At 39.1% G+C, this 8,359-nt stretch overlaps 1 protein-coding gene and 2 long non-coding RNA genes across 3 annotated transcripts in view; 1 reads left to right on the plus strand and 2 right to left on the minus strand.

Annotated features, from left to right (window-relative positions):
• The window catches only part of LOC116700848 (uncharacterized), a 24,260-nt gene extending 21,712 nt beyond the window's left edge, over positions 1-2,548 (minus strand). The window contains exon 1 of the long non-coding RNA XR_004334747.1: positions 2,538-2,548. This is a non-coding gene — a long non-coding RNA (uncharacterized LOC116700848). The remainder of the gene's footprint in view (positions 1-2,537) is intronic.
• ntm (neurotrimin) overlaps positions 1-8,359 on the plus strand; it is a 537,242-nt gene that overhangs the window by 228,015 nt on the left and 300,868 nt on the right. The window lies entirely within an intron of this gene.
• LOC116700857 (uncharacterized) overlaps positions 4,247-8,359 on the minus strand; it is a 9,654-nt gene continuing 5,541 nt past the window's right edge. Inside the window, exon 2 of the long non-coding RNA XR_004334756.1 lies at positions 4,247-4,318. This is a non-coding gene — a long non-coding RNA (uncharacterized LOC116700857). The remainder of the gene's footprint in view (positions 4,319-8,359) is intronic.

An 8,359-nucleotide genomic window follows, 5' to 3' on the forward strand; every position in this document is an offset into this window, starting at 1 on the left:
TATGGAACAACCAGAAGGTTTTGAGATCAAGTCAAAGACAGGAGAACATTTGGTGTGCAAACAGAATAAGTCATTGTATGGTTATAACAGTCCGGGCGTAACTGGAACATATTACTGCAAATAATGCTGATGTTGTGTCTACAGCAGAGAATCTGAGAATGAGAAAGTGATTCTGTTGGTATGGGTAGATGACTTAATCATGGCAGCAAGTAACACCTTACTCAGTGATGTAAAAGACATGTTGAAGAGAAGGTTTAAGATGAAAGATATGGGTCCTGGGTCTTGACTTTGGACAGAGTGAGGGAGGGATCAAAAGGACCTAAAAGAGACACATAGAAAAGATATTAGCAACATTTGGAATGTCTGAATGCAAACCGAGATGTGAGCAAAAGTTAAACTTTGACAGTGAGGGTTAAGTCGTGGACTCAACAGGATACAGAGAGATGGTGGGTAGCATGATCTACATTATGACATGTACCAGACCTGACCTGATCTGGGTTGTTAGTTAACTATCACATCACCCAGCAGAACCAGAGCAACAGCATTGGGATGCAGCATAACACCTACTGAGGTACTTAACCCTCCTGCTGTCCTCGGGTCAAATTGACCCATTTTCCAAAAGTTTCTCTTAACCAAATTGCCCAAAACATTACGTGGATGGTAACGCTCCTAACAAGTAAAATAAATGATCAGTTCACTACTTTCATTGAATGTGGGTGTTTTATTCAATTTTCTAGCATTTTAAGAAAAAGAATGATAACAGAATTTTGAAACAAAGGGACAGCAATGTTGGAAAAAGCTTCAAAAACAACAACAAAAGTGACTAAAAAACAACAAAGGTGTCAGGAAAAAAAAGCAATTTTAAATTTAGACCCACAAATTTAAAAGGTTCCATGGTCAACGGGAAGACAACACTAGGGTTAAAGGGTACAAGAGATCAAGAATTACACGACCAGAAATGTAGGGAGAGCCTTTTAGAGAGACCAATTAGATGAAATGTTGGAATTCAATGTTTTGCCTTGGGGTTAGGGTTGACAATAACAATATTAACAATAAAAATAATAATGCATTTATTTTATATAGCGCTTTAAAAGGTACTCAAAGTACAGAAGAGGATTGGGGCCACATGTGAAGAAAAGTATTAAGTTCTGAGTTTAAAATCATAAATCTGAGATCAAAGTAATAATTCTGACATAAGTGAGAACTCAAATACATTATATGGCCCTAATCCTCTTTTGTATCATTTACAAGGAAAGAACATAGAAAAACCATGACAAGATCAGTATAAAAACGGTAATAACAACTAGAGAGAGGAATATTAAAAAGTGCTGCAAAACCACATAGAAACAAATGGAAACAGCTGAGTTGTTTACAGGTTTAAAGCAGCTTTGAACAGATGGGTTTTGAGTGTGATGTTGAAGTCAGCAAGTGATGCGGAAAGTCTGAGGTGTTGGGGGAGAGAGTTCCAGAGGGAGGGGGCATCAACGGAGAAAGGTCCTTTAAAACCATCAACCATGTAAATGTGTTGCAGATGATATCGGCTGCTACATCCATGGCCTGATGCTGTGTGTTGAGACCTGCCTCACTGTTGCTTAGCTGGATGACTAGAAGCCATGCTGGCCAGAAAATGAACAGACTGATTAGATTTACCAACACAACTGCACCACAGATGTTGCCATTTGAAGTCACAGCAATGACCTTTTGCACTATTTTTGCAAGTATTTAAAATTCCCTCTAAGCTTTCATTATTCCTCCTGTAAAATTCTTTGTTTGCCTTCCCAGAATGCCTTTGATTGATGGTGATGTGCAAAAGGCAGCCAAGATTAACCCGAACAAACGCTTCTGATGTAACTAATGTAACATTTAGACAATCTTTATTTTATTAGCTTCCTCTCTTCAAAGCCTTTGTGAACTCATGACACATACGCATTATCACTTCATCTTTCTCCGCATCATGCAGGTAGCTGCTATGGAAACCTTATTTTCACGCTGTATGTACACACCATTCCACTGCTGGTGCCAGCTGTCACATCGGCTCAATGTCAAAATATATACCGCTTGCTATTGCAAAAAGCTGTCAGATTCCACAGCTATTATCGAGGGGAGCACAAATCAGATTTTATCTTTCTTTTTTGTGTATGGGTATCTCGTCTATGCAGGAATAAAAATGGAAAGAAATCTGTGGAATTGTGATCATAAATTCATTCTCAGCTTTTGTAGATGTTAATGAAATGCAACAGCAAAGTCTGTGTGATGTGTATGGACGCTTGTCATGTGTATTTGTGTTTGCGTGGCTTTTATTCTTCACACTGTGCTCATTCCTCCATGTGCCCATTGTTCTGAAGTCCTTGGCTCTAAATCAAATGATTATAAAAGAAACATGATTCCACAACTTTTGCTGTTTCTTGCAATTATGAAATTACTTTTTTCAAGAAGAAGATTGAATTCTTTCAAGGTGAAGAATTCAATTCAGTTTTATTTTATTCATAGTATCAGATAGAGATAGGTCTAGACCACAGTCTATAATTTCCAAAGACCCAACAATTCCAGTAATTTCCCCATGAGCAAGCATTTAATGTGACAGAGGCGAGGAAAAACTCCCATTTAGGGAGAAACCTGGGACAGACCCAGGCTCTTGGTAGGCGGTGTCTGACGGTGCCGGTTGGGGGTGTGACAGCGTCAATTATAGTCACAACAAATATAATGGAACTATGACTAGAAATAGAAGATGTAGTCGAGTTAGTGAGCTTCAACTCAAAAGATGCAGCCTTCGTGTTGTGCAGTGTCACCCTGTCCAATGCTCCTCTGAGTTGCCTCTCCAACTCTCCAGTGATGTATTATGCTGGATATTAAGCTAATATCATGCACCGCCAGAGAAAAGTGTTTTGTGGCTCACAGGACCCCATTCAAGGTAATGTGCCTTCAATATTGATCAGATACACTCGGCAGAGTTTGGTGCACAGCAGCTTTAACGTTTCTATGCAAGAGAAAATACAAGATGGCAGAATGAGTTAGCTTGGTCCTTAGAGTGTGGTCTGATGTTTATTTTGTTGCTTTTTCCGCTCCTTGAAACAGTAACTGCTGCAGAGGAGAGAAATGAATGAGTGCACTCTCTGAACAATTGGTTACACTAATGGATCAATTTGGCTCAGAGGACAAGTGAACAGGCAAGCCTCGGCTGATACAGGTTTACTGCAAAAGTGCTGACAAATTCTGAGGTGATCACAGAATAACAAGAAAAAGCTTCTCTGTAACTCCAGAGAGGCTTTTAATAGCCACAAATCTATGTATGTGTGTGTGTATGAGCATCCTATCTTAGCTTTTATCCTCTTACAATGTAATGCTTTCTTTCAGTCTCAGTAAACTTTTACTCAAGCTGTATTTATTCAAGCTGATCCCTTTAAAGGACATTACTTTGCATGCATTCCTGTATGTACTGTAGGTTATAGATGAGCACATAGCGTAGTCAAAACTGAGGCAACATTTTGCTGAGGTAGAAGTTAAGCCCTTTCTGCACCGGAAGACCGCCTGCGATTTGAGATTTTAGTGTGCTTTGTTCGGTGCATTTGCAGGATTAATCTTAGCTCCGATTTTCTGTTTCGCACCTTCTCTGACTGGGTCTTCATGCTGAGTGGCTAGATGAGCCTCTGGAATGCAAAAACGCTATCAAAGCTCACATTGATCATTTCCACTGTGGGCATTATCTCAATTTCTTTTTTTTCAATGCAGGGAAATCAAGTCATTCTGGAAAACTAAAGACACCAAATTACTGACATGTTGATTTATATTAGCAGATGGTCAATGTAAAATATGGTAGGTTATTTACAGGAATTATTACTCGACAGATAACAGACATGGTAGATCTGCATGTAATTAAAAACTGATGACCTCTGCAATTACAAATGACGTTCCACCTCCGTCACCCTTTTTGATCAAATGTCAGTCACCTTCCTCTTTCTTTGTGTTGGCGTTCTAAGCTCTTGTGGATTTCTGAGGACTATGGTTACCCGCTCCTCAGATCTCTGCAGGGTCAATCCAGACAGCTAGCTAGACTATCTGTCCAATCTGAGTTTTCTGCATACTGTTCTGTTTCTGTTAAGTTTGAACGTACACGTTCCACCAAAACAAGTCCTTTCCCAAGGCTCTTTTGCTGTGGCTCCGTGGCTCCATCTAGCAACTAGCGCCGCCCAAGAAGATTGTGATTGGTTTAAAGAAATGCCACTAAACCAGAGCATGTTTTTCTCCCATCCCAAAATGCTATGTAGACTAGCCAGACTTTCCTTGGCAGCGCTGTGGAGGAAGGTCTGGCAATGCAAGACTAGAATTATAGTGAACTATTTCCCATTGCCCCTGAAACTCCCTCAAGGACTGCTGCGGGTCCCCGGACCCCACTTTGGGAACCGCTGGTCTGGCGTGCATACCGTGAAACTGCAATGCTTTGAATTTGATTCCAGTTATGGATACTTACAAGCCAGGCTCTCTTGCATAAAAACAATAAACTTCCCAAGCTTTAGCAGTTGAGGGACAATGTTGAGTTTTTCCACATGCATATTTCAATCAAGGACTGTTTATCATATTGTGTTGTTATGGGTGAGTTGAGGCTTATGTGATTTTACTTTTCATTGAATGGAGGGTAGCCAGAGTTTTTGGGAGGGCAGAGTCTCTTTTTATTGTTTCTCATCCCAGATTTGTATCAGCCTTATTGGGCTTCATCCCAATGAAGCAAGAAGCTAATTTGACTAAAATGTCCATTTTAATCACCACTTTACATATGCATCTAATTAGTGATTAGTGATAAAAAAGGTTACACGCCTCATTATTTCTCAATGGCGCCGTCCCTCTGCATCATAACAGAGAGCAGAACAGCAGTGTCATTTGCCTTGCCTCTTTCGTTATTTGGTCAAAGGAGTTGTATAAATAATGTTATATATAGTTGATGCGTGATTTTATTCAATTCAGGTTTACAAAATGGTATGGGCAGACATGCATATCAATCATATAGGCAGTTAGAGTGGGAATAATGGAATTTTATGTTGATTAGGAGTAAGTATGTGCAAGTATGTCATGTTTTCATGGTTTGGTGGGAGTGAGGGGCCGCCACAGAACAAGCTCTTGGTTTGTTTGCCTTTTGCCCATGCGCGGCTCTAAATCCTCCCTTTGGGCTGAACAACAACTTTACTGTATGTTAGTGATTTATGTCTCACACGCATATACAACAGAAGTCATCCAAAGGTCCACATACAGCACTGCACTCATTTTTGCATTTCTGAGAACCCTCTAAACTCTTGGTGAATTGATCTGCCCATGACACAAAGTCAGATTTTAAAAATGTATAAGTAACGGAAAATGGATAAAAGACAAAATATGACAGAGTCCATTTTTTTATCAGCAGGTAATGGAGGATTATTTTCCCTTATTTGAATGTTATCCCAGTTTTTGATGCAAATGACTCTGCCTGCGTTGTTTGGTCTTGCGAGAATGACTAAGTGAGCACAGGTGGCCACATTTGACAGGCATTAGGAGGGAGCTCCAGCTGATTTGGCACATCAACACAGACAGTTTGGAGTCATTTAGTTGTCTCTGTCTGTCTTGAAAGCTTTTTATTTTATGCAAAATACAGGGTAACCAAACAAATATCAATGGGTAGTAAATGGCCAATGAATAACGTGCAACTTTCGACATTATTTTCTATAGTCTTATATATTTCAGTATTACTGTCTAATACATTATACAATGTAGTATGACTATATTTTTATCTAACAATTATCAAATGCCATCATCTAACTACCAAACTGATCTAGGGACTGCCACTGATACTGTACCTCTGTATTTGGCAACAGAGAAAATAAGCCATGCCTCAGTGGCGTTGCTCATTATCAAACTATGACATACAATAGGGATAAGTTACTGCTTGACTCCACTTACAAGATAAATATCATTTGGTTATACTCAGTCAGACTTTCATGTCAAAAATTTGAAGTTCTTGAAGTCCAACCTGTATTATGTAATGTGACTAAACGAAGTGTAATAAATTCAGATTCAGTCTTATGATTGGTGTTTTTATCACTCAACTTCATTCCTCATTGGAGTTTTCAACCATGTTACATGTAATGATATGTTTTTTACTCCCAGACAAAATGGCAGACATCAGAAAGTATGGCACATTACAGGAGGACATTAAACATAAAAAGAAGTACTAGGTGGATAAGTAAAATAAATTACACATTGGTGCTCTACAGGTTACAGAAACCTAGTACACACTGTATTACTGTAAAGAAAAGTTGATGAAGAAGTTGAATACAAGCTCTGTAGTTGTTCAACAGCTGCTGCCATTGTGTCCTTGAGCAAAGCCTCAGAATACCAAAAGTGACTGCGTAGGGTGGAATCTACTGCTCTATCCTACTAAGTCCATTTACTTATGAATCATTGATGTTCCTGATTGATATTATGGACTGACCACTCCAACAACTCTAAACAGATGTCATTACCAATATTTCCCTCTTAGTTTTTTAACTATCTATCCTACCGAATACCATACCATACCTTCTTAAGTACTATAAGGCTTGAATACAAAACTAAAAGTCACCATTGGTACCAAAATGTAATTAAAATGTCAAAAAGTATACATTATGCAGAATGCCCTGCTCAGTGTTATTATATTATATTATTGAAGATCAGCTTTTTCTGAATAAACAGTCATGGGTAATTAAAAAATGAAAAAGGAGTTAACATCATGTAGGTCCACATCCTGTAGCAGGGCACTGCCGACATTTCCCAGCTGCCTTTTCAAATTCTGTAAAAGTTTCTGGGATGTGAGACTCTCTTATTGGCTTTTAGAGTCAGTGCATGATGGTCTCCTGCTGATAATGGTTAATTTTCTTCCAAATTGCACATTTCCTGCATTTATCAGACAACTAAATGGAAATTCGTATTACTCTTCTATTTTTATTCAAAAATCTCAGCAGTAGGAGGCATTGATAAATCACAAACCATCCATTAACTTCATTTTAATAAGATATCCAATCAACAGGGCATGAGGCCAAGCACATGGACCTTGTGTTGCTAATGAAAATGGTAGTTTGCATTGGCCCAGACTGAGCCTGGTGGATAACAAACAAATCTCATCAATTGCATACTGTTGGGGGAGAGAATGGCATTTAAATGGAAGATTAATTTGGGTGTGCATCTTGGCAGCACCAATCACTCAGTGTGGATACATGTTGAAATTACAAGAGGAGAGACGGTACATAAACCGCACCTAGTCAACACAAATCAATGACAGTTAATTAAATGGCGATACGGGGTAAACAGCATATTGAAACACCTTTAATGGCAGCCCACACAGATTTCGCCATTCAGGCTGATAATTGTAAATAAAGAATCACAAGCATTACAGTAAAGCCTCACCTCCAGGCAGTTTTATTGTTTACTAGGATTTATAATTCTTATCTTGAGCCACAAGTCCAGGTCATTGTGGCACAAGGAAAACAAGTCAACGAGCTTATAAATGGAAGTGAATTCTAAGTTTGCTCAGCGTGGAGAGTAAACACAGCTTTCAGTAGCTTATCTATAGAGTTTGATGACATTGCAGTCTGTTTTAAAGGAGGCCTTTACTAAAAAGCAGGATGTGGGGTTAGAGAGGTAACTTCTGGGTAGACTCTGGGTATTTTTTGGTGCTACGAAGCTGATTAAATTTTTATAGATAACAGATCAACCCATGATCATCACCTACTGACTATTCAATTCTCTTTGAAAATGACATCACCATTCTCAGGAGATCCCAAGATCGAGAGGTGGGCAGATATACATAGTATGTACACATACTGTATGTATGAAAGTTTGTTGTCCGTAGGTCTGATTATCTGTGTCAGCTTCTTTAGCCGTAAGTGCGCACTATGCAGTGAAGTCTTATCTTAAGGTGCTGACCGTGGGTTAGCACCTCAGTGGGACCGTGGGTTGTCCGTCAGTCAAAGTTCAGCTAATGGAGAGTGCCAGCCGCCCTGGTAGTAGACCCCCGTTGGCTCTTTTTTGGCTGTGGGTGAGAGGATTCCCTCTGATTCGCTTCTTCATCTCATCTAATCAATCCAATAAACCTAGGGCTATCAAAACTGGCCAAACATCATGTTTGATTGTTCCTTCTTCAAAAACACAGAGGCTCAAACTATTGGATAATCCATTTTGCACATTATGTCCATTAGAGAGCAAACAAACAACAAGATAAATAACTACTTATAGAATAGTTATATTAATTTCAACAAAAAGAATAACTCAAAAAATATAATTTAATTTAAATAATGTATCCCTATCTTCCTCTCTCCCTCTTATGGCTTTTCCACCGAGGCGGTTCTGGTGCTGGTTC

The sequence above is a fragment of the Etheostoma spectabile genome, chromosome 13 (assembly GCF_008692095.1).
Source record: "Etheostoma spectabile isolate EspeVRDwgs_2016 chromosome 13, UIUC_Espe_1.0, whole genome shotgun sequence".
In the NCBI taxonomy this organism is placed as follows: Eukaryota; Metazoa; Chordata; class Actinopteri; order Perciformes; family Percidae; genus Etheostoma; species Etheostoma spectabile.